The 26969-nt window shown below is 42.6% G+C and overlaps 1 protein-coding gene across 1 annotated transcript in view; it reads right to left on the bottom strand.

Moving 5' to 3' along the window:
* The window catches only part of tmem121ab (transmembrane protein 121Ab), a 38030-nt gene that overhangs the window by 6320 nt on the left and 4741 nt on the right, over positions 1 to 26969 (bottom strand). The window lies entirely within an intron of this gene.

Genomic DNA, 26969 nt, shown 5'->3' with positions numbered 1-26969 from the left:
GGGGGGGGGGGGGGGGGGGGGGGGGGGGGGGGGGGCTCTCATCAACAGTCCAGTCGGACGTTTACGGCTCTTTCCAAAAAAGAAACCATGCAGATGCCGAGCGCTTAGCTCGCCAGCAGGAGCCCACCTCGTGCGCTCTGGCCTCGTCCATAAATAACCCAGCATGTCTAAGTTATTAGCATAGATGGCGAACACGGCTGCATAAAAAAAGAAAGTGAAGTGCGTTAATTGAGCAGACCCTTCTCCCTCGGGTTGAGTTTGGCGAGCTTCAGGAGAAACTCTAATTTATCTGTTGCTCTGTTCATTTCTGTTCGCTCCTCCTGTCACTGGATCCTTCAGGCAGAACACAAATAAATCACATTTGAGTTTCTGTCAGCTGAGGTACGTTTCAAATCAAGATATGAATCCTATAACCAAACTTGTTGTGCTAAAAAAATAGGAGCATGCATCTTCTGTCTCTAAAGGCTGTACCGAATGTACATTCGTTGGGCTTCGTAGCTTCTGTGACAAGTATTCAATGATATTTGAAGGTAACGCAACGCATCCTCCTCCTTTAGGAGCATCAGTCACCTCTCACCCTTCATTCTGTCAGTCAGTCAGTAAGAGAAACAGATCTTAGTCAGATACAAATAAATAAGTAAATATACTGTAGCCTATGCCAACATATAGTCCTGAAATAACATACATGGCTTTGTTGAGACTCTTTGTCAGTTTATCGATCCCTGCCGCTGCGTTTCAGTGGCCCGGACAGCATAGTCACACCCCCTCTATACACAACGAGGGCTGTCCATCTGAGAATAGCTCATAATAATTCATGTCGATGCATCATGAATATTGTGGAATTACTATTCCTTATTTCATCTGCTATTTTGTTTTTTTTCGGGGTAATACATTCCTACATTTGGAAAGGCTAAACACCAACAAATATGGATCGAAGCGGAATATTTGGTATAATTTTTGAAATTGTAACATCTATCTTTTTTTCAATAAATGTTGACTTTTGGTCTTTACAACACAATTATTGGGAATGTTTGGATCACACCAGTCGAAAACAATCCTACGCAGCCACCACCGGAATCTAATTATACAAATAATATAACACTAATAATATAAGTGGAGCCTAATCTTCCTAAACACTGGGTTCAAACACAATAAATAGACATGCAAATATAAAGAAAAAAGAAACTGCCCAGCATTCAAATGTTGGTTCAGAATTGTAATCATCAATGTAATGAATGATGCTGCGAACTATTCGGTACATTCCTCGTCTCTAGCCACCCCAAAATATTCCACCATTTTCACAAAAAGTGCAATGAGGGGAATTATAGTTGATACAGACTCGGATATTAATAATGTTTCGTCTAACTCCCTGCACAGGTTGAACCTGACTTGTTGGTTTGCCACAGCTTATTTCAGTATTTCTCAACATATCTCACTTTGATAAAAAGACCTGACAATTTCAAAAGCCTTCGGTGTGTATAAACATAAAATATTGATCTACAATGGGGTACTCCAGTGACTTATTATTGCTCTCCCATGAAGATATGTGACCCATATGAGACAGAGCAACAGGGAGTGCCCCACCGCCATCAACCACAATGTTAATGGTTGGGATCAACGGTGTTTCTGACATTAACAGAAGGCCAAAGCTTACGTTTGTGCTCTTGCCATTTACAGATCAGTTCAGAACAATATTTTCTAACCTTTTAGTGATATTGATTGGATCCATTTTAAAAAGCTAATCCAGAAATGCATTACAAGTGGTCCACCCCCCACTGAGTTTACTTTTTTAAACCAAAAGCTTCTATTTCACTCTCATTTTGACGAACTGAGCTCTTGATGTGAGAGTTTTAAGCATGTGATAAATAAACATGAGTTTGTTTTCAGCTGGGCTGAATCACTGAAGCAAAATGGGCTTTTGTGGTTTCTGAATGAGATCCAGAGATTGCGGAGAGGTTATTTTTCATCAGAAAATACCAGCCTTGAAGAGCACGAGCTGCATGTACCCCCAGAAAGAACATACAGAAAACACAAAGCACAGAGCTGGAATGGATGCATTGTGCTGTGTCATTGTGACATAACCTTGTGTGTTGAAGAACAAAAACAACAACGTCACAAATCAAAGGCTGTCAATGGAAACCCAGATTAAGAAGAGCATGACACGAGCCTCATCTGTAATCCGAGCATGAATTTGAATGTTTAAAACCCATTATGTAGAACAGTGCCTAAGTAAGAGATTAAATTCATAGGATGGTGATTAATTGACTGATTAGCCGAATGCTGTGGATCATTAACATGCTATGAGGAAGGCTGATCCCACATATACAGTACATCACATCATTATTTAAATACCATTAATTATATAAAAAACAACGTTGAGATTGTTTCCCTAATTAACGGATTACAGCCGGCGTGATAATATGAGAGTGCTAAATTGGATGGTTCGAACCTCCCAGGAATTATGACTACATGTTGCGAAGCATAGATCCCAAGATGTCATCGGCATGATTTGGCGCTAAATGGGCGCCCTACGAAACAAGAACCTGATGAACTTTGGCAGTAACAGACGTTCACTAATCCTTTCTGTCATATTTAAAAGGGCCTTTGTCTGTGTGAAATGATGACAGAAGTGCTCTGCATTTAAAATGCATGAATCGAGGCTGAAGATTAGCCTCGTAGAAATGGGAGAAAAAAAGAAAGAAAATAAATTGCCATTGATTTGTGATTTGACAGCTGTGACGACGATCATTTCACATCTTTGCTTGAGTTTTTTTTCCCCCCTGTGAGAGCACGGGGCTCTGTGTACTGCACGCTGTACATTTCAGCTTCAGTTACAGCAAATCGGTGTACCATTAAAAAGGCAACATGGAGTACTGTGAACCGGCAGCGCAACATGTCTTTGCAGGGGGAAGGCTATTGCTGTATAGCTGCGGCCAAGGTCGTTATCTCTCTAAGCAGCCTGAGTTTCCTTGTCAGGCAGTTACTATATTAACTGTTAGCCTCCCGTACTGGCCACAGGCTATCACATGGATCACAACAAGGACGAAGGCTGGGGAGGAAAGTGGCATTCTGCTACCTTTTGGTTTGTTTTTACAGTTGTTTAAAAAAAAATAAACCTACAAAAGGTCTGTTAGGGTCAAGGAACAAGAACAACAGGAAGAACAGTATTTTGGCACAGAATCCGTTCATTCTCTACAATGTGGAAAAGAAAATCAATCAAATGCGTATAGGTTGTTAAAGTGGTGCTTTTTCTAGGCGCTGCTTTTGCACGAAAACAGTTTCCTTTCAAGCACTGACTTATCTTAATTACCCATGTTCTTGCTATTGATGTTTGTCTTTTTTTGACTCAGGCTCAGAGCTTAAGGATAGTAAAGTCTTACAAGCTTCAAGAAGCCTTTCTTTTAATACTGAGGTGTTCTGACACTTCATACACCTTGCGAGGGCTGCGAGCTAGCATTTGTTTACAGCAGCACAGGCATTTCATCCTGCAACTGTGGATGGTATGCTCTTTTACCTGTAGGCTTCAAAGAAGACTGGGATGCTGGTGCTTTTGGGAAGCCGCGCTGTTATGCATTAAATGTATCGCATTACCTCCCCAACTCAGCTTTCACTCCATGCTTTCTGCTCTCAATTTCTAATGCCTCAACACCCCCAAGGATGATCAAATGTTTGAGTCAATGTCGGCAACACTGCAGAGAGACGGCGCAGGCCTCCAGAGTGGTCCGTTTTGTTCGATATTTATGTCAGGTTGTCTTCATTAGGGCCAGAATGAGACCCATATGTCGTCTTGGCTGCGAGCCATCTTCATCATCTCGGCAGGTGTTCTGCGCCGTCCTTTGTGTTACAGTCGGCACTCGGCTAGCTTTTGGGATAGCTGGCAGATTGCTTTGAATTCACCCAGCACACAGAGTGCAGCTCAGCACAGCTCGGCTGAGCAAACGCTTGTATACACACAGAAACGGTGTAAACACACATGCACTCACATCTACATGTGTGAAAGCTCTGACACACACACACACGCACACACACAATTTCCTTGCCTTTAAGGTTAATTACAGGAGGGCGATCTGCAGGTCATGTCTTTATCCCATCTTTCACATCCTGATAACGTTCTATAGCCACACACTGATCTCGTACACCTTGTATACGGATTACAACACAGCACGGTATCATATCCCCAAATCCTTGAATACATGTTAACACATGTCTACGATAACCAACCTGGCTGTGTTTTGAAGATGTCAGCTTGATCCCCTCCCGGCTGCACCGACCAATGTGTGTGACATCTCCCAGGCGCTCAGCACATTTCCTTAACATGTTAAAACCACCAAACTCAGCTGCCCTAATAGGGCTTAGCCTTGTCTGTGATGCATTATTCACAGTGTATATCTCCTGCGTCTAATGGATCAGTGTGGTGCTGTGTGAACAATTTCTAAACACCTAAAGTTTAGGATTTTTGTTGTCAATATTTTTGGCAGGTCACCTATTTTGTACACACCCCTCAATTAGTCGAAACACAATGCGCAGGCTGTGTGTTACATGCTGCTCTTAGATTCACATTCTCTTGTTTTCTTGTTATCGCTGCGTAAAACGCTCGTAATTGCTCACGAGGTTGCACTGGGTTAGAATACTGACGGGGATCTGAAACCAAGAAGAGGGCTGTGTTTTGTAACATTGGTTAAGCTCATTTTATCACCTATTATTGTTGGTTAAGGCTGATCCTCACTCTACTTTGCCATGTCACATTGTGTGTGTGTGATAAGCACTGAAGGTTCATTTCAGCACATAACTGTAACTAACCCAATCTGTATTCGGGCTGTCGGTGATTTTAAATAGCCGTGGGTGTTGATCAAACGCTGCCGAAATCAAATGCGCTGCACATGACAAAGGATGGATAGCTGCTATGCAGGGTGGGCTCCTATAATGGGCATTGTATAGGGTTAGTTATAGAAAGCAGCTCCAGAGCGCTTTCCTCCAACTTGGCCCTCAGCGGCAGAGACGGGGGCCTTTCAACATGACAGACAGTGTCTTTTTCTCCCCTGCCAACTCTCAAACAGCCATAATGTGCGCAGCGTCAATCAAAGTGTATTCTATATTCACAAAGCTGGGGAGAGGATCAAAGGCACCATGACACAGTGAGTCATCCTCAATGTGAAGAGCGGCCCTCTGACATCCCAGCCCGGCAGTTAGTCACTGACACGGGGGGGGGCAAAGATGACCAACATTAGCATTCATTTGAAATTGATGCTATTTTGTTTCTGGCCACCTTAAGAATGTAAGACCTTTAATCGCTCTCACTTTACTTCTGTTTTTGGTTCCAACCAACTCCTGAGGTAAATATCTGGCGTTTTAGCAGCTATGGTAAATGTTCCACTGTAGGGCTGCACCTAACAATTATTCTTTTCTATTGATTAAGTTTTTCGATTAGTCGATTAATCTAACGACTAATTTATCAAATATCGTAAAGATTTTTTTTTAATTCCCAAGTAGTACAACTAACATATAATACACCCAAAATAAATATCAAAAACCTGTCTGATTAACATTTTAATATTATATTTCCTCTAATTCACAAGGATTGATGTGGTACATGGATTCATTTAATCTCTGTATGTCACAGCAACCCCTTTACTTGATCTGAAAAATCTTTAATTTTACTTTTAAAATGGTTTCACTACGGGAGTCATATACAGTTAAGATAATCACACGCAAATGTGTTTTTGCATCAGTGTGGGATAAGGGAAATAAAAAAGCATATAATAACAAGAGTCTTTAACATTAGTCTCAGCCATTTTCTCACTCTTTCACGGTCGTTAAAGTAAACAGAAAATATAAAACGTCTGAATAACAAAGTTAGATGATGCATGGTGTACACATGAAAGAATGATCCCAGTCTCCTCCACACAGTGAGGCACACAGGTACTTAACACTGGTATTGGATCGGCAGCTGGTATCAACTGAAAGCCCAAAGTCGGATTGGAGCAGCCGCCGTCTTGACAAAGGAAGGCGCGAGTGCAGTATTGCTGGGAAAAGCCATTTCCAATCTGCAGAGTTTACAGAGCACCCTATTGTTGGGTCGCTGTCTAAAATACTACCACACTTTAGAGGATTGTGGGAAATATTTTTTTAGCTTCAGCTTGTTCTCCAGGGGACTCGCTTTGACCGGGCGCTGGCACTTCTTGTGACACGCGATGCACTTTATGCGATTCAAGGTATTTTTTAATACGTAGCGTACTTCGATGAATTGCTCGAGCCCAACTCCACGATGGTCACCAGCAAACTGCTCAATGTGTCTTATCTGCTATTTTGCGATGCACAAGTAGCGTACATTGGGTATATTGGAGCTTTCTTTGTTTGTTGCTCAAAACATCTGCCTGCTGAGGCAGGAAACAAGGTTAAGGTGACTGGTGAGAGTAGAAAAAACCCGGTAAAGTTACTCCATTTGGATAAAGTGATTCAGCATATTAAATGAGTTTGTCTGTGTTTATCAAATCCACTTTCTTTTATAAATATTCAGTCAGTTTTGTCGACATAAAAAAGTTCAATCCTAGCCATTTAATTATATAATATTATTATTGATATTTATCTAACACTGTGTACAAACACCAGGTTTACCTGTGAGTACTGTGTCATACTATTTTGATTGAGGATGAATGAAAGATGTATTTTTAAATAGTTTTATATTCAGACTTTTGCATAAATTATCCAGTGTGTTAGTGTGTATTATGATTTTAGTTACACATGTCGACGCCCTCTGAGCAAACAAATCGTAGAGAACCTCCTGTGATCTACAGAGTTGCTGATTGTTTCTCTATGGATTCATATACGAGATCTTTTTCACATTTGGTGCAGTCATTTGAGCCATTGTTCATATAAAAATATTGATTATTGCAGCTTTGAAGATAAAGAACAAGATGTTCTGCCAATTAGACATGTCGTTTGAGGTGATTGATGCTCACGTAAGAGCCTGTGGAGACCCATTTTGTCATTGTTTAAGAGGAGAAAATGATGTAAACTCAGTTAGAAATTGGGAAACACTACCACTACTGCTGCCAGTTTCAACCTCATCTTATAAAGGAAAATCCCACTCAGTTTAAGAATTATTACACGTCACACCAGTGGTCTCTGATTTTCAGTTGACCTACAAAATACATTTTAATACCCAAAAGTGCTTTAGCCTCTAATTCTTCTGTCAGCTCTGATCAACGAAATATAACCTCATCCCCGGGAAATAACCCTTCGTTTTCTTTTTTTTTCTATCAAAAAGTTCCAGATTGCAGTCAGTGAAGCAAGACCACATATAAATCCCAGCTGCATTGTTTCTGGCTTTTGGTTTTGTGACTTAAACTCGAGTAATAACAATTAGGAATTGACTGAATAATTAAGTCTGGCTTCCTTTTAATCCCTTCTTTTGGAAAAAAAAACCACACCTTCAAGCCCACACACTGATAATTGGATTGTCCCTTCAAGTGATTGTTAGACGCCCCTTTTAATTTTTCAAATTGTTGGCCACAAAAGAGCATAAAGTGCCGCAGTGATTACCATTACCCTCATCTGTACACACACACACGCACACACACACACACAGACAAATATCTGTGGCATGGCCTTGAAGCTGTACTATGGTAACACTATTACGCACTCCCCTAGCTTTTAATTCACCCATGCAAGAGTTTAACAAGCATATTGATTTGCCCATGCAATCCCAGCTCTCATATTAATTTCTCTCATGATAATTTGGATGTGTGTGATCACCCAGGGACAGAAGTGATTTTTATCCAGCGGTATTACAGGGAGATCTATTTGATCTTTGTGTCAATAACCGCCCCCCCTCCCTGCCCAGTCTTCCTTTATCCCCTCCTAAGCCTGCTCTTTTGCCATGCCTTGCAATTCCTCCTCCTGTGTTCACTGTCGCCATTTCTAATCTGGCCCACCCTGAGGGAGGAGGCATCCATACCTCATTCCAGTCACGCTTCCTTTTCTGTTTGCTTTCCATTCCACTTGAGGGTAAAATGACTTCCCAAAGACATCAAAACCTCACAGGTCCTTTCAGTGTTATCATTTCCGTATTGGGTTTACTGCAGCAAACAGTGGCTGAAAATGCAGAGTTGCACAAAAGAATCCTCTATAGTTCTATAAGGTGGTGTTTAGCCTAACTGTTAAAGCTCACTTTGTCTTCCGTCTCCATTAAACACCCACTCACTCTGCTGCTCCCGCCAGTTTGCCAGAAAGCATATGGGTGCACTGGCAGGTAAAAGGGCGACATCAGTCACCTTCATGACCGTCCTCAGAGGGGGGAAGTAAACAGAGGAAGGAGATGTGATGGAGGGAGAGGGAGAGAGGGAAGTATGCAAGAGAGCAAGGGTTTGCTGCTCCACGTGATTGTATAAAAGGCAAAAGAGATGCGATACAGGGAGACTTTGAAGTGCTGCTAATGAGCTGGGAGTTAAATCGGATAGCTTTGCAGAGGAAACAGATTTAAATATAACCAGTCAGGGACTCAGGGATGGGAGTGAAGACCAGGCAGAAAGAAGCAAAAAAAAAAAAAAAAGTCCCTTTCAACAAGTTATTCAGTCTTGCGTTCAGTCATAAAAAAAACTTATTTTCCATGAAGCAAGTGTGGAAAATCTAATGATGGTGAGAGAAATGTTTCCCATTTTAAGGATGACAGGTTTTTAAGACTGATTGCAAGATCATTTACCTTAAGTGGAGGTGTTTGGGACATTTCTACTGTATTTGATTATAAGAGAGGCTGATAGGAAAGGCAGGGGAGAGAGAGAGAGAGAGAGAGAGAGAGAGAGAGAGAGAGAGAGAGGATGACATGCATTTTACATCTGTGAAGTGAAACCAGGTGTTTGACTAAATGTTTGCAAAACTTTGAATGTGTCTCACAGGCAGGGTGTTTGCTGAAGACGACGCCTGCTTTGTATGATAATGAAATGGAAAACGATATTATTCTCAGATTTAAACAATTGTTTGCCTCGCTACTCGCTGAGGATTGTCAAATTTCCTGGCAAGTGCTTCCACAGAGGTGTGTTTGGCTGTGATCCTTCAGAAGTGCTGTGCAACTCTGAAAGACAAATGTCATGCAATTTATATTTACTCAGTGGAACTAAAGCAGAAATAATTGTACAACTGTGGTAATTTTACAAATGTTGTAAAATGCTGGACATGGCTGATATTCTCCATACGACCAGTCGTTTCCCTCAGGCCTTATAATGAGTGTTGCCTACTAAGGTTTTACAAGCATTTATGGGCCGTGCCATCGTGAACAGACTTTGGTAGCTTTTGGCATGTTGTTGTGAATCTGCGGTTTTGATGGGTGATTCATGTTGATGGCATAATTTGTCTGTATGATGCAAGTGTGAGGCAGTAGCCGTTCTGCTCTCACACACGCAGTTATAGCAGTGTTGGGCGAGTTACTTGGAAAACGTATTGAAATACTGATTACTCCCTAATGACCGCACAGACTGCACTCCTAGTCCACTGCGGGTGAGTCCTTACTACAGGGGCTGGGGTTTGAATCTGTCCCATGTTGCCTGGTAGACCTCTTCTCAAGACTGTGTGGGCAAGTGGAAACCGTGTGTGATTGACATCTCCAGTTTTATTGCAGCTGCTGTGAGGGAGGGACAACATGTACAGTTTATTATAAGGGTTGTGTCATAAATCACTTCCTATTCACTACAGTGCACTATATTTCCTGTACACTATCGTTATTTGGATGTCCACGTTCTAAGTGGGACATTTATGCAACATATAGTGAACTCAAAACCTCTCACAACGGAACAAAGAAACGATCCCAAAATGCAATGCGTCACATTTTATAGATGCAAAAATTACAGTGATGCAGCACTCGCTACTGGAGCGATGACATGAAGTGATGATGGTTACTACGCATTTGAAATCTGAATTCACTGCTCACTAGAGTCAACTCTTGAGAGTGCGTCGTACAGGGGGTAAAGGGAAATAGTCCCGTGACTTGAAGTGATATATCCATACTGTAGCTCCACCCAACATCAACCCGAGTAGAGGTCTAATTACCGGAGTAACTAAAAAAAACACCTGTGTGGGTGTGCGGAGCCTTTAAAGGAAGCTGTATTTAAACCCCCCTTCGGTTCCCTCTCAAGTAAACACTTTTAGCTCTGTCAGCACTTTTGTCGTAGTTTGCGCTGTTAGCACCGTTTGCCGCGAGCCGCCAGCTGAGCCGTCGCCATGTTGAGAAACGAGAATCAAAATGCTCCCAGTCTCGTATTTAGCACGTTTAGGGTGCCAGTGTTATAAGATATTGATCTTTTTTTCAATTATAGGTCACTTATTTCATTATGTGCACATTAAAGAAGATAATCATGTCACATGGGGTATGTGCCACTTTATAGAATCAATAAAATAATTTACGTGCACCATGAATTCATTATCGTAGGGCAATTAATTAACATAACAATCTGTACTGTTGTGCGCAAGAACCAGTGTACTCCTTAGACCTGTGTACCCAGTGGGCTTTGTCAATTACACCAAGCATCATTGACATCCGCTTTAAGATAATAGCATATTGTGGTGTTATTAATGCAGGCCTCTTCTTATCAAATTGGAAGATCTGAAGCCACGTGTCTAAAATGACGTGAACATCAGGTTTTCTGATGTAAACAGCTCTAAAGAGGCCCCCAAGCAGATGGGGCACACTAATAAACCTCTGTTATGTCGTGCTCTTCGAACAATGCCATGCAGTAATTTACAAACAACAATGGAGAGGAGCCATTAGGAGAAGCAATTCAAATCTGAGGTATTAATTATGTGACTGCGAACACTTTAACGGTGAAATGCAGCCTGTTTTTAAGATGTATGTTACATGTCAGTTGTCAACATTTTATAGGAATATGTTGCTTGATTATGAGCATCAAGGGGCTGAAATAACACACTGCAGTACTCATGTGTAGCTTATTACACCTTAAAATTTATGATAAAATAATCATTAACTGTAGTTTACCTACACTTCCACCACTCTTGACACAGTTTACACAGAGAGCATTCAACAGGCTATTTATCTAAATCATGAATACATCTACCTCTTAGTTTACATCACTGTCAAATGACTATTTTTATTTTACTGCTAGCCAGCTGAAAAACTCCTCAGCTGCACAAAAATTCAAAAAAATTGGCCTTCTCTTTATAATAGCTTGGATATGGAGTATTTATTATGTATCATAGATACAAGCTTGGATGTGGAGTGTTGCATGTGGTACGTCAACAAACAGCATACCCCTTTCAGTTGCAAGTCAGACAAGTTTTTAAGTTGCCTTGAGTGGGTGAATCTGAATACAAAAGAATGACAATTTGCAGAAAGAGCTGTCGAAAAACAGCCACATTCCAGATGTGCCAGCCAAAAGGATGTAACATGCAGGATGCTAACAAAAGAAGGCATAACTGGCGGATAACTATCATGAGTCACAGTAGCAGTTGGACATAAACCGGATCTGATTCTGTCTTTGAAAAAACGTACTGATTGGATGTTGTATTTTCTGCTTTCTTAATGGATATTAACGATATTTATAGAGGAAGTTGGAATATTTTAAATCAATTGTCAGAGGTTTGGGTGTTCTTCCGTTTTATTTTGACTTTCCCTGCCTCTTGTGTCCTGTGTGCACTTCACTTCCTGCCCTTGTCTGTTTCCCGCCTCTGTGATTGTCTGCCCCGCCCTTAATTGAACCCTACTGTGTCTCGTCACCTGCACCCTTCCAGTGTATTTAAACCCTGTGTGTCCTTTGTCTGTTGTATTACCTGATCTGCTGTGCTCTGTTCTGCCCGGGTATATGTGCATTCTTGGTATGTTCCCGCTGTTGCCCCCTTTTCCTGTTCGGCTCTGCTTTGTGTTTTGTCAAGTATGCTTATATTGTATCTTATGTTACATCTAATGGTTCATGCGTCGCATGTTTGAACAGTGCAAAAAACTGTCTCATTTCTACTCGAGGTCTCAGAAGAAGCTTGAGGGATTTGTTAAGAGCTAGAAAGTCAATTTGATCGTTCAGTAAAACCGCTTGTTTGAATGAGAACAGCCTCCGTCTGTGGAAGTGCTTTGTTGTTTAGCACGCGCACACTAACCTACCTCAGGCTAGCCTGCCCCTTCATAGGTAACAGAGTGCATAAAATAAGAATTAAAAATGCACTTTGCTGTCTTTCTTTAAATTTTTTTTGTTCGAATGTGTTCTGTTTTCAAATGTGATTCTGCCTTCGGGCTCCGCCGAGGCCTTTATTAACAGATTAAAAGTCAAAAATTAATTGAGAATTTGCAATTCATCAAAAAATGATTGGCGGTTTGGTCTCGCCAAACTGGGTCCCAAATGATCCAGGCTATGAGCTCCTATTTCAGCAATCCTGTTTTTCAGCTCAGGGAGGGAGTCGGTGGAAACACACTTTCTACTGTAGTTCTTTTTGAGGTTTATAATGTCCTTTGACAGAGGAGCCCTATTTAACTGCCTCCTACACGACACGCAATTTAGTTTTTGCTAATTATAGGGCACGTTGGTCATAAATTATTCCCTGCTCTTTAGCTCTACCTCACCCCCTCTCTTCCATCATACACAGGCAGAAACACACACACTAACCACAAACTTTACCCAACTGCTGATTTTTCACACTGAGGCTGAACGTCGCACACAATGGGATGCCAAACGCGGACTTGGGGGCTGAACAGCTGAGAGAAAAGCGAGGAGGGCAGAGCAGGCGAAGCAGTTCATCTCCCCCCCGCTGTTTAAAGCCATTCATAAATACTCTGCCTCACAGAATCACAGATTTCATGAGACTCCAGTGCCTCGGCATAACACAAGTAACGATTGGATTAATCGGCAAAAGATGAAAACGTGAAATGCATGTTGACAAGAGAGGAAGAGTAGGAGTCAGAAAGAGGCTGCACAAAAGTAGCCCACTAACAGCAGAACATGCTAGTCTTCCAATTATAATAATGAGACATTCACACAGCTGCTATATTCAGTTTACATGCGGCAGGAAAGCTTTTGAATTCTAAGGCTGAGTGTCCATATAGCAGACTGCTGCATACACTATCATTTACAATTAGCTGAATAGACATAATTATGTTGAGAAGATGTAAAACATATATTCATTATATTGTCTCCAAGGGGCTGAATGATGGGAGATCACTACAAATGTTTCTTCCTTGTCTTGCAATACGGTTGGAAGTATTTACCTTGTTCACAAATACCCCCAGTATTATATTTCACATTTTTGAAAAGACATAATGTTACATTGTGTGCGGTTTTGTCTCCTTGTGAAAATTCAAACAGGCGTAAAAAAAAGTCTGCTTGCATTAATTGCGAGCTGTAGTTGTACGTTCCCAGATGGTTGGGTTGTGGTGGTGTTATCCCTCGCCTGGACTAAGATGACTCATGTGTCAGGACAGAGTTGGACAGTAACTAGGAGAGAAAAGATTTTGCCTGAAATGCGAAAGAAAAGTTGCTGCCTAACTCTAAAGCTGCAATGTGTAATGTGAGTGACAAAAAATACACAAACCTTTCTTCTTCCTTCTCTTTATTTTTGTTTCCTATCTCTGTCTGGTCATAAATGTTGTGTATCCATGAGGGGGAAATGCTCCAATTCTCTAATTTCTCTCCTTGAGTGAGCTCACAGATCCCCCCCCCCCCTCCTCAGTCCTTCCATCTCTGCCTCCATGTCTTTGTTGATTGGTCCCTTCTGTCACAGAGTCTGTTGACCTGCGCTAAGAGGATACAACTCTGCCCTCCTCACCCAACACAGAGCTGACAATATTCTCCCGCTCTCTATTATGCCAAGCAGTCACGCTGCTCACCTCGCTCAAGGTCCATTCATTCAATGTCCAGGTGTGCAAAGCAAGGGAGGAAGATCAAAATTGAACCTCCGCAACGTCCAATTTATTTTTTGTTAATGATTTCAAACGGTAATGCACAAAGGCCACCGAGGAGCTGACCAGCATGGCATGTTTAACAGAGCACGTTAAAACCAGATTCCTTTGTTGCTGATGCGATCTATCTGATGGAGACTGGGATGTGATATTGAAAAGCAGGGCTATAATGAAGACCTGGCTCCCTGGAAAGAAAACACTCGTGGCCAGTTTCACAGACATGGATTAAGGCTGGTCTTAAACTAATTGGCCTTTTCAGCAGATGTCTCTTTTGAGAAATCTCTTTAGTTGGAGACTATGTGTGACTGGCCCCCTGTGTCTCACTACTGGACTTTCTGGCTTTTCTCTCTTTCTAAAAGCCTTGGACCAACAAGAACTTATTCTATGTACTTTCTCAACCTCTCTACCTCTGGCGAGGACTCTAGATTTAAGGCCTTAGCAGAAAGCACAAGGCGTACGGCTCCGGCTTATTCATCACGTTAAATATCCCTTAGCCTTCCGCTCCCTCGGTGTAGATTATTCAAATGACGGCTCCCTCATATTTGGAATTAGGCTGTAGACATATCTACTCATAAATTAGCTCGATCCGACAACACATTCAAAGAGCTCCCGTGATGTATGCCCTAGTGTGCCGTAATGTACTATTATTCCATTTAGAACATGCTAGTGGGTGCTGCGCCTGTGTCTGCCACCCAGATTAGAGTCATAAAACTTGGTGCCGAGATGATGTGACATTTTGCCCGGGCTGTAAAATCTCTGCAGCCTGATTGTACTTTAACACTGTAAATTCAAAGCCTGGAGTAAGAGTACCGAGTCAGGCTTGTGCATGCTAATGATATGTTCAAGGTCTGCGTATACAGTAGGAGGAGGGTGTGTCTGTTCATGATTGAACACGTGTGTGCACTATAGACTACAGTATTTGCATGACTGTGTATTTTGCCTCTCTGTCCTACATGCGTGCTCACTCGCACTGTATGTGCGCCTGTGTCAGCATCTCCCCAATCCATCGGGTGGGGTGGCGGCGGGTTGTACAAGGGAAGGAAAAAGGCACAATGAATGACATTGACAGGCAACGTGCTGTAGAACGTCTCCCCGTTCCAGGGACACTGAGCTGATCGCTGATAGCAGATGTGTGTCTAATTGCAGAGGGGATGGGCGCCCTGGATACGTCTCTGTCTCCTCTCTCTCTCCGCCTGCCAGGAAGCTAAGCCCCCTCCAGAGCCCCCAATCACTGCTTCTAATTAGAGGCCTTATCTCTGTCAATCACTGTGCCTTTCGCTCTCCTCTGTGGCCCGTCGCGTGGATAACGGGGAGACGGGGACTGGCCGGTGACGGCGCTTTGGTCACAGAGGATGACAAACTGAGATAGACGGGGAGAAACGCTAAAGGGAGAAGACAGAGGGGAGATTTGGGAGGGGAGGAGGGGATCAAAGAGGTGTGTGTTTGTATGCCTCTGCTTGTGTGCTGAAGTTTGAATGCACTGTGCTTGTGCAGGTTGTGTCAAAGTGGAGTATAAGAGAACATGTCTTCTTCTGATCCATCCATAGATTCGCTAAGCTCCTCCACTGGAGCAGTTGGAGGTAAAGTGCGTTTTGCTCAATGGATGTGGTTATCTTAGCTAAGCATACAGACTGGGGGCAAGGCAACAGCTAACCTGGCTCTTCATAAATGTAATTATTTACAATGAAGCAGCTATTTATCAATAGTGCGTGATGTCATGTACTGCATCTCCCAACCCCAACAGAAAAGGTGTGGGGGAGTATACACTTGCGTTTATATAGCGCCTTTAGTCTTCTGACCACTCAAAGCACTTTACGTGTCAACATTCCCGTATTCACACACACATTCATACACTGATGGCAGAGGCTGCCATACAAGGTGCCAACATGCCCATCAGGCTTTAATCTAAATATTCATTCACACACATTCACACACCGATGGCACAGTCTTCGGAAGCAATTTTCGGTTCAGTATCTCGCCCAAGGACACTTCAACATGCAGACTGGAGGTAGTGGGAATCAAACTGCTGATCTTCCGATCCTCTGCTCTATCCACTGAGCCACATGAATGTATTCTTTAATCTAAAAAAAAAAACATGGTATTATACTTATAATACAGTACTTGATGGACTTCTCTGCAATCCGCCATTCATGCCAGTAGTGTTTCCCTTCAGGATTTTGGGAGACTATGGTGGATTTTTTTTTTTTTTGTACATTTTTTAATTAAATGCATCAATCTGGTTCTATTGGCAACTATTTTGTCCATTGGTGGACTCAACTACAACTACATCTCAGAGGGAAATATTGCACTTTTAAATTCATTACATTTACTTAAGGATATTAATAGTTTGGCTACTTTGCGGGTTCAGATTCTTCTTACAAAGTTATAATCAGCTAACAAACTATTATGTGTTATTAAGTAGTATATAGCCTAATTATTAATTATATAAAGTAGTTTAAATTAACATCACCGTTACGAGCTGCAACATTAAAGTGATGAACACATGAATGCATCGGTAATTAAAATCCAGTGATATAGACCTAACCATGCCATTCTGCACAGTATAAGGAATATTTTGATGCTAATACTTTTTTTTACTTTTACTGAGATAACCTTTTGAATGAATAGGTTTTACTTGTCACAAAGGATTTTTACACTGTGCTTCAGTAAATATTTTAATCATAAAAATCTCACTACAGATTCGTCGTCGGTTTTCATCCATCGGCCATCAGACGTCAACCTCCATTTCCTTATAACGCATGCTCGTTTTCTGCAGTTATTTCCATTGATTACATTTTCAGTTCCTATAACCGTAACGAAGATTGAGAATTTAAGTTTTATCACCTGTATGCTTATGACTTAGAAAAATGAGATTAATAAGATTAGCACATTGCAGAGGTATGTGAACAGAAAACACGGGCAGAGGAAGGTGAGGAGTTGAGGTTAAGTAGAAGAGTATTGAAACAAAAGGACAGATGTGTGGCGATGAAGCTTAAGTGTGGGATAAGAAGGAAGATTAGGCCAGAGGTGAAAAAGGGCTTGAACATGTCCAGAGAGAGAGAGAGAGAGAGACAGAGAGAGAGAGAGAGAGAGTGAAAGCGAAAGCGAAAGCGAGAGTAGAGAGGAATCCTCTCCCTATCCCCATCTCAATGTCTCTCCATGCAGGTTCTGTCTGGGCATCCTTTCAAAATCAATTTAAGAAATTACCATTCAGCCAGTGTTCCGTCATTAGGATTTTATAATTTCATCTTCCTCCTCCAGTGCCTTTATCCCAGAGCCCCTTAGTTCATCTCTGCAGCACAACCCCGGTGAATAATTAACCGCGGCCGTGAGCAGAAAGACGATGAGCGACACAAGCGTTCTATCATTCACACACAGCTGCACACCTTCTTCGGCGGCAGCCTGCTTTTAAATCTCTCTACGGTTTTTACTTAAATCTGACGTGCCATGTCTCCCGCTCGCATGCTAACATGTCAGCACTTTGGAGACACAAACACAAGTTCTTACACACAGGCTCAGGTGGCGAATATGTCTCACACATGCACTCACATTCACCTTATCATCCACACACACACACACACACACACACACACTCTCGCTCACTGTCTGTCTCCTCTGCCCTTCCTCTATTCCCTCCGGGCATTTTAGTTGAGGAGGCGGAAGTAGGTGGGGCAGGAGGGTTTTGGTATGGGGGGTGTGTGGTGAGGGTGAGGGTGTAAGAGCAGCACCTCAACCTCTAATATCCCAACGTGACACAGAAGGTTGGCACGCCTTTCCATGGATACGAGTTGAAGTCGACATGCTGGGAGGCAGGGGAGGCAGAGCCCTCATCTGACCTCTCTCGTCTGCAGAGTAAAGCTCAAACAAGCCAGAGTGAGAGAGAAGGGGAGGGGGCGGGGGGGCTGTTGGAGGTGGGTACTGGTTAGAAGTACACCAGGTGTGGGTCCTAACCGGGGCCTATAGCCTTTAAGACCAGATGTATGCGAACATATTTCATGACAATCGATGGCTCAATCGCATCCTCTGTACTCCGGCTATTCCCAGATCTCAGAGGACAACTGACTCTTTGTTCAGCAAAGGTGTTTATTCCAGTTCCATTTGGTTAATGGGCCTGTGGTGTGTAATTATCTGCAGCAAATATATTACATTATGTTCTGCTGACACAGATCCAGCTGGCAATGTTTGCTAATGTTGTTTTGACGATGTTTTCGCATCAATATAAAATAGAGAAATTCTGTCCTGTTTAACTTCCTAACACCAGCTCAAAGTGTTTTTTTTTTTTTTTCTTTTACCATCTTATCGAATTGAGTATCGAGACTCGTGGAATTAGTATTGGTATTGACTGTTGGTTGTTTGGTCACCACTATCAGGTGTGAAGAAGGCCCAGTCAATCCTGGCTGATCTTGTCTGTGGAGTTCAAGTTGCTTCCATCTGGCTGCTGATACAATCGGCCAAGATGCAGGACCAATAGACTTCAAAACTCATTTGTCCCTGCTGCCGTTGGTCTTTTGAATAACTCAATGTGATCTTTGTATTGTATGTTTGTTTTATTGTTATGTGGGTACTGCTGAACAATTATTTGATGGATTTGGGTACATTTTGTACAGACGTTCATGTTCCTCAGATAATAAATCCTCCTGACTTTGGTGATCCTCTGTATTTTCATTTAATTCCATCAACGAGGCAACATTTTCATTTATCACAATATCTTAACAGTTGCAAGATGGATTGGAAAACAATTGTGATACAGCCATTCATGCTCCCCAGAGGTGGGATCTTAATATATTTGGTGATCCCATTACTTTTCTTCCTGCACAGCTACGAGGTCAACATTTGTGGTTCAGAGGAAAATGTGTTTACAAATGTTTGGTGGATTTGCATGCAATTCATGTTTTCTATTAACTTTGGTGATCCCTCAGCTTTTCATAGGGTCATCAAAAGGGAAAAATCTGAATGTGTCCAATTCATTGGTTTATATTGTATATCTGATTGTCCTTACAATGAGCACCCCCAGCTTCACAGAGCTGCTAGCAGGACTGTAGACTCTTGTATAAAATGCAAAGTGTTATTACACTTGCAGTTGAGTACTCGATGTTTTTAAAGGTAACAATAAATTATTGTATTTATCAGAAGCAGCTCTGGCTTCCTCCACAACCTCTGGAAAAGCTACTAACTGATTGGTTACTGTCTCTGTCTGGAGTCAGAACATCGCAGAAAAGGGAGACGTGCCAAGCAAACAACAAAGGATGCAATCTGGGAACAAATCAGGAGCAGCTGGCAGATGTGTATTTAAATCACAACCCTCAGTTGCAAGTTGGAGGAAACCAAAAGTAATACAAAGTTTAAGTGTGAAATATTCGCTATCCAGTTGGCATAATTTCTGTGAGTTGTATTGCGCAACACTTAAGAGGAAAACAACCAATTTGCAGACAGAGAAAATATGTTTGCCTAAAATAAAGATTTGTCTGGATATTCAGCTGCCGTCTTTTCTTTGGCATGAAAACAAGATAAGCCTTGGTGATGTGGCATGTGGAGATGAGTGTGTGGGTTTAGGGTGATGGTGTCAGTCTGACTGAATGCCCTGCTCTCATATCGCATACAGTGTACTTAGTCAACACTAGTTACAAGTCCGTACTAGTTGGGGCTGTAGGAAAAACTGTTGGACACATTTGGTTTTGACTGCTGCGAACTAAGTGGAATTTACAGATTGGAAGTGACACGCTATCCTTCTTAATAATGCACATTCCCCAAAGTGTTGACTAATTGAAAGCATTAAAATCTTGACACCAGTGGTTAATTTGTTTCCTTGTGTTTTATAGCGATCATTTGTCCCATTGGAAAGCTCGGATGAAACACGAGGTGATTACGCCAGCGAGCGGAGCGCAGATGGAGTTGGAGCCGGTTGGAGCGAGGCACAGGTCAGCGTCTCACACTTCCCGAAACCTCTAATGTCATCATTTGCTGACATTTGTTGCCACATGGAAATACAGGGGCCGGATGGTCGTTGCGAACAAGACCCTTTTGAACACTCCGAGACCTAAATTATAGAATTGTCAGCTTGACCTTTTCCTGTGAAATGCTGGAGGAGAACACAGTGAAATATCTTAATTAGAAAGCGATGGAGTGGCTAAGACAACACATTGATAAGGCAGAAACCACGGCTGTGGAGACAGGCTTGTAAGGAGGGAGAGGAACATAATGCAGTGTTGTTGTCGGACAATAACCATGAGTCATGTTAGTCTGCTCTGGAATGAAGAATCGGGTGGCTATCTGTGCAAACTAGTTTTTTAATACAGACGCAGAAGACTCCAAGGCCGCTGGAAGAGAAAACTCGCTCTCGACATAATAACAGTATTTCAAATGATTGAATTCATTCTATTCAATTTAAACTTCAAGCACAAACTTCTACACAAAATATACACTTGGTGCCATTTTAACAGGTACACCTGTAAATGTTATGCAATCCAATACAATAGGTCTTTTACCGAGATAATAAAGTGGTGCTGAACTGCGCTGCTTTATATTGAGAGGTGATTCTAATGTTTTGTCCACCCCATTTCATCAATGTCTTTCACCTTTTTTTACGAAAAAAAGATCCAAAACAAGGTGGTGTGCCTCATTAAGTTATTAAACATTTAAATGAGAATAAATGCATTGGATGCTTGGACTTTGCTTGACTGTTTTCAAAATGGTGGCTGGGTCTTGAGTCATCCTTAATCAACACTGACAGTTTGATCTGAGTTAGCAAGCCCCGTTCGTTGCGATTAATTGAGCTAATTTGTATAAAGTTGAATTGTGATTAACCAAATTCAGATCCGGTGAATGGTCAGTCAACTCGCCGAGCTGTATCCATCATGCAACGCTCGGCCGCATCTCCTGCTCTCCATAGAAAATAAATGGGATCCATCTTCACATACATCCACAAATCCAGAGTATCTCCACCTTAACCAGGGAACGTTTGAGATCTTTGCTTATAAGAGGACTTTACGATTGAGTATAAAACAAATAGTTTATCATTGTTATTCTGTTGACTGACTAACTGCAAAAATTGACTAATCGTTTCGACTCTTAAGTGCATAGTGATTTTACATTTACATCATAATTACATTTTCTTCAATAAGTCTTGATGCACAAAGCACCAACATTCTCTGGACATTTTCAGGAAATACTGATTTTTCTTTCCAGTACAGAATGTAGCAATGGTGAATGGTGCTGTGTGCACTTCAGGTGACATAAGAATCCTATTTGATTCATGTTTTCTTCATTTTTGTTATACCCTGAAGTGTCTAGTTTGCCTATTTTAAGGTGTTTCTTATTGTTATTAATACTTATTAATGCATTTTCTCTTCTACCTGCACTTTATTACCTTTTTCACAAATGTACTTTATCACTGTGCCAATACATACAGTAAACTGAACTCCCTCGGGGGCCTTCTAGGAATTGCTAGTGTTGTGCTCTACCCATTGAGCTTCAGTATACAGACTCACCGGTTCCCCGGTGCTGTCAAGAGGACAGACATGTCGCTAGTAGCTTGTCACGGCTATTTGACAGAGACCTTGTAAAACTCAGTGAGTCCAGTGAAGCAAGGCACCAGTCAACCTCCGATTCACCTCCTCTGCTCCTGTTGACCGGCTCTGATGTCAACAGAGTGCCAGAGCACAGCACTTGTTTGACCAATACAATATGCTGTCAGTCTTGGGCTGTGATGCAACTCGGCCCCTCGTCTGATACCCAGCCTGCACTTTGGATCTCCGTCAACTTGCATCACTGTGAGTGACTGCCGTGATGAGAATGTGAGCATTTGATTTTTGTTACACTTCAATTATTGGGGAGAGATTCATATACGAGATTTATTTTTGGGCATTCAGAGGAAAAAACCAACTGGAGGACCCAGATGCTGCCGGTTTCGTCAGAAAACTCCAGAGAGTTTTTGAGGTTTAGATAAAAAAAAGTCATTCATTACTACAAAGTTTAGGCAGTTTCGAACAGACGGACAGGGGACGTGGTTGATATTGATCTGTTGAGGCTAAGAGTAACGTTCAAAGGCATCGGGCTTCAGGGAGGAGGCTGCTCGGGTGTCATTAATTGTAAACATTTCAAAGAAAGAAATAATTGAAATGAGAGAAATCTAGGGAATGGGAGATGAGGGAGAGAAACAAAAGCCAGCGAGAAAAGAAAGGGAGAACAATTCCTGTTTTTTTGTTTGTTTATTTTTTAATTCCTCGAACCATCTCTTTTGCTCTGCTGCCAGCTCAGGATAGACGAGCGCATTTGCTGGATGATGGAGCTTTTCAGCCTCTGCAGGGGCTGCAGTCCCTGTCTTTGGCTCTGACATGAAACTGTGGGCAGCAGCCCCCCGGCCCACACTGCCAGAGCACTGTGTGGACAAGGATGAAGCACCCGCCGTCGCTTTAGCTCCGGTTCCAATAACAACACCCACATAAATGGCCTATATAGGCTTTTAATATGTGTTTGAACAAACAGGCACTTGCATCTGCTTTTGTTTGATGCGATTCAAGGGCATAGTAGTGTCTGCTTGGCAGAGCGGGCGTCCACCTGCCGAAATGCATCGCCGGGATGATAATAGCGTTTGACTTCGATTGAGGGCTTTGCGGTGGGTAAGGCGTGCATTGTTTTATCTTTGTTTATCAATGTTTTTCCCATGGTTTTTCGGCTAATTGCGGAGCAGAGTGGCTTGCAGAATGCCTATTAGTGCCGTGCTGAGTTGAGAGACAGGCCGGTGGGAGAAAAAAAAAAAAAAACTGCTCATCGCTGAAAACAAGAAAAAAACACAAGCGATGAGAATTCTCTTGTACGTTCCTTCTCAGCGTGCACAGGCGTACTACGCATGCTGGTGTGTATCAACATACACACACATAGGGGCACAGAGAAAACAGGCAAAGATAAGAAGGACTAGCCTTTTGTATTGGAGCCCACACACAGAAAACGAAGCAGTACACGTGAGAGCACATCACTCCCGGGTGCGCGTGTGTGTGTGTGTGTGTGTGCGTGTGTGTCCCTGCATTATCTTCTGCCTGTTGGTGCTGGTGTTTAAGTGCTGCTGAGAAAGAAGGAATGAAGGGAGCGAGGCAGGGTAGACAGGGAGGCGAGGAGAGATAGAGGAAAGGAGTAATAGAAGAGGGAGGAGGAGCCCTGTATCTATAGAGCCCCCCAGCCCAGCCCAGCCCAGGGGCAGTGACACAGCAGCAGCAGCTGCTTCTGTCTTTCAGAGCCCCAGTCATACGAAACAACCCCTCTTGCAAACAACTACCAGTAGCCACTGTGAACTAATCAGTCCACCGGTCCTGGCCCTCAGTTCAGCTGAGGAAGTCTGACTTTTCCCCTCATCGGGGTTTGATCTGTATCGTTGCTGACACACACACAATAGTCAACTGCAGTCTGGGGGGGGGTCAGGTTGCCCCCGTATCGCAGGGTTAATTCCCTGCCATGGTGGCCACCCTCCTGCCCCTCACAGAACCAGTGAATTTGTGGAGGGCTGGCAAAGGTCCGCAAGTGACAAACGGGAGGGGAGTATGGGGAGCTGTACAAGAGAGTATGAGACATGGTCTGTTGGATCACTGTTCTCTCTGTGTGCGCATGTGTCTGTATGTTTTTGTGGTAATTAAATCACGAGAACCTCTGTTTTTGGAAAACTGCACAAGGAGCTTATATAGACGAGCTTGGTTGCTGACTCTGTGGGCCTGATTTAATTACAAGCAAACACACATACTGTAATTACACACAACCACACCTGCATCGCACAGTCAGCTCGGACAAAGGTTGTTCAAACAGTATTTTTTTTTTTTTGTTACAGGAACAGTTTCAACTTGCTCTAATAAGCATGCTTAGAGGACGACCCAATGATGCTCCCTTATTATCTACTGCCTGCATTAAGCTCAGACAGTGCTTTAGCTGATACAACCTTCGCTCTGGCTGTTTTTGTCTATTAGTAAATAGATAAACAGTGCAGCAGGATACTGTCAGCACAATGTGTTGTGGCCATTATAATCATATTGTGATGTCCTCCATCTGGGTGAAATTTGCCACATATGTGCACATATGTAGACTGTTATCCAACTTTCTGGACCGTAATCTGGCTCGTCTTGCTTTGGGGCCCCCAGACGGCCAGGCCCTCTTGTCCCTCTAGGACCCTGATCTGAATTTAGCTGTCACTTACATGCAACAGAACAGAAAAATAAAATGTGGAACCTGTCACAAGTCTTACTGTGAATTATGATGTCTCCCATCTTTTGGGAATGCGATTTATCCCCTGAATTGTGACCTGTGATTCCCAAAAGGTTTGAAACTACAGATGGGTGAAAGAATCACAGGAAAAACCCACATCAAGGATCTTACTAAACTATTGGTCGACCATGAGGCTGCAGTACATGTCTAACGCCCTTTTTCATAATTTCCACAAGTCATTGGAACTTTATGGAGGGATGAACACCACCCTTCAAAATATATCCCCTCACTTAGTTTTACGTCACAGTAAAAGAAAGTACTGTTTAACCGCTCATTCCAAAATCTCCCGTAAATGTTCAATGGGGTTGACGTCTTACGACCGCAAAATCAGCTTATCATCGCTGTCCAATGCAACACATTTCAATTTGTCAAGTCATGTGGAGTAGATGATCGATTAATGTAGAATATGTACAACTTAGGCTTTAAACTTGTCGCTCCCTGCCAAGCTGAGCACAGTAGGGTACCTCCCCCCCGAGGTGAAGTCTCAGACCCGCTCTTCACGATGGGGCTTTTGAAACCTAAGATGAACAGAAGTAGTGCCAGCAACAACAGCAGCAAGTGATAGCATAGCTTTCAGGTGAGCCGTGTGGCAGCAGGCATGGCAGCAAAGAGTGAGCAGAGCGCTGTCAGCTTAAGTACAACGCAGTGGTTGAAAGGGTGCATTGGATACACGCGGCAGTGAGAGGAGAATGCCATGTGAGTGTAGCGGCAGGCTCGAGTTGGCTGCCTTTTTAAAATGGCTCTCAGGTTTTGCTTTATGTATCTCCAGTTTTAATGCTTTTTAATGCGTTGTGACAGAGCTGAAACCAAAGCTTGTTTTCTTACCCTTTCACCCATTCAGTGCCCCCCCCCCCCCCCCCGAGGCGTGTACGGAGGCATCTGCATTCGGTTTCTCCACTCACTTATTCCGGTTTTTCCTTTTACTTCGTCACCCATCTGTATCTCTCACAAGTGGACCAACAGAACTCCAGAGCCAAACAAGTGGATAATATCATAAAATGTTTCACTCTGAAATGCTCAGTTTACTTTCCTCACCATAATAATGTCAAATTCGAATAGATTTGATGCATTAAGTGATTGAGGATTCTCAGAGTCTGAGACTGTTAAATGACTAGTTTGACACCTCGTTGTCACTGGTACGTTGCTTCTCACTCACTTGCAAACACCCACTGTTAAATCCAAGCGCAAACACACACACACACACACACATATGCTCATGTACTGTAACCTCACAAACAGGAAGAAATGCACTCGTACAGAGACGAGACACACACTTACCATCTGGCACAGGTGCACATACTTGCACTAACGAGCCCAGAGGATGGAAATGAGAAGTGAACACATGCAACCGGGAGCAAAACATATGATTTATTTCCTCTGTTACAGTACGACCAGAAACAAGACCACTATACTGTGACACCTTCCTCATGCATGGAAGCATGTATGCGCATATATGAATTCACGGGCCAACGCACACGCGGATACATTGTTGATGCTTGTCATGCTGACAGCAGGTGTTTAAGCCGGTATACGGTTGCGCTTGTTGTAAGCCGTTTCCTGTAAAGAGCTACCGTAAAATGTGAAAATGTAAACGGAGCACACACTTCCTGTCCCTGCCTCTCGCCATTGAGAAGTCTGCATGAAAATTGGTTTACATTCCTACTTAAAATCATTATAAAGGAAACCGTCTCTGTGGGATAATATGGCAATCTAATGTTTATGGACACTTAAATCCTCTGGAGCCTCCAGCTACAGTACATAACCTTGCCCTGTTCAATCTCGAATGTGATTTTGGTGTTGGCCAAAGCCGCTGCCGCTGAACCTCGTAGCACATATACACAGCGGCAGAGCAACAATAAAATGCATGAATAAGATATGAGATCAACATAGAGATGTAACACGTCTGATTTCTGTTTGCCTTCACGCTGCATTGCCCACTTCACACTGAGCTGAGCAACCACAAAAATAGATAGATATATAGATACGCTTCCCATATGACCTTTATGAAAGCAATTATTTTGAATGTTTTATGATCTTCGGCTTCTAAAGTTAAGATTTGGTTAAGATTAAGCAGCTAAAACTGGGCAGTAGCCCCTCAATGAGGTCGTGTCTTTGGTTCAGCAACCTTGGTAGAGTTTGCACTCCAGTCCATAGTTAAAAAACAATAATTGGTTAAAGTTAGAAAAAGATTGTGATCACGGTTAAAACAAACCAACGAGGACTCTTAGTAGGAGATGGGATGCAAATGGCATTTTCTGGTTCTTGCATTGCAAGCCCCTCTATCACAAGAGAGGACAGACATTCTTAGCATGACCTCGAAGATGTTGCTTCTCAGGAAAACATGCACATGTGTCATCTTAAGCATTTGAGCAAACATCCAATGCAGTCTTTTTTTTCAGGTGAGGAATGTCACAGACAATTCAACACTGCAGATTTGTGCCAACAGTTACAGCTAATGTAAGTCATGTGCCCTACAAGTGTGGGCTTGTTGTGGTGGGGTAGAGTCATGTGAGCTATATCATTGCCATGCGTAGATATTGTAAAAAGTGGGAATAGATAGAGTGCATACATTCATGCATACAAATATGCACACAGTAAATGCATATTTGTTTGGTACAGTGGTTTAGACATCAGGGCATGCATCTGGAAAAGACGAGACTCCTCTCTTCAACACAGGCCAGGCCACTGCACTTGAGCTGATTGATTTCCCATCAGTTCTGTATCCCTGATAACTGCATGCCTGGAGGACTGCAATGGTTCCAATATTTCACCGCTATATACCCGCACAGCCACGCTCTGTTCAAAGCACCGTTCTCAATGTGTGGAAGTAGGTTTG

Source organism: Anarrhichthys ocellatus, unplaced genomic scaffold, assembly GCF_004355925.1.
Source record: "Anarrhichthys ocellatus isolate YVR2014 unplaced genomic scaffold, GSC_Weel_1.0 scaffold25, whole genome shotgun sequence".
Taxonomy (NCBI): domain Eukaryota; kingdom Metazoa; phylum Chordata; class Actinopteri; order Perciformes; family Anarhichadidae; genus Anarrhichthys; species Anarrhichthys ocellatus.
The sequence above is the reverse complement of the archived record's forward strand: the minus strand, read 5'-3'. Positions and strand labels throughout refer to the sequence as shown.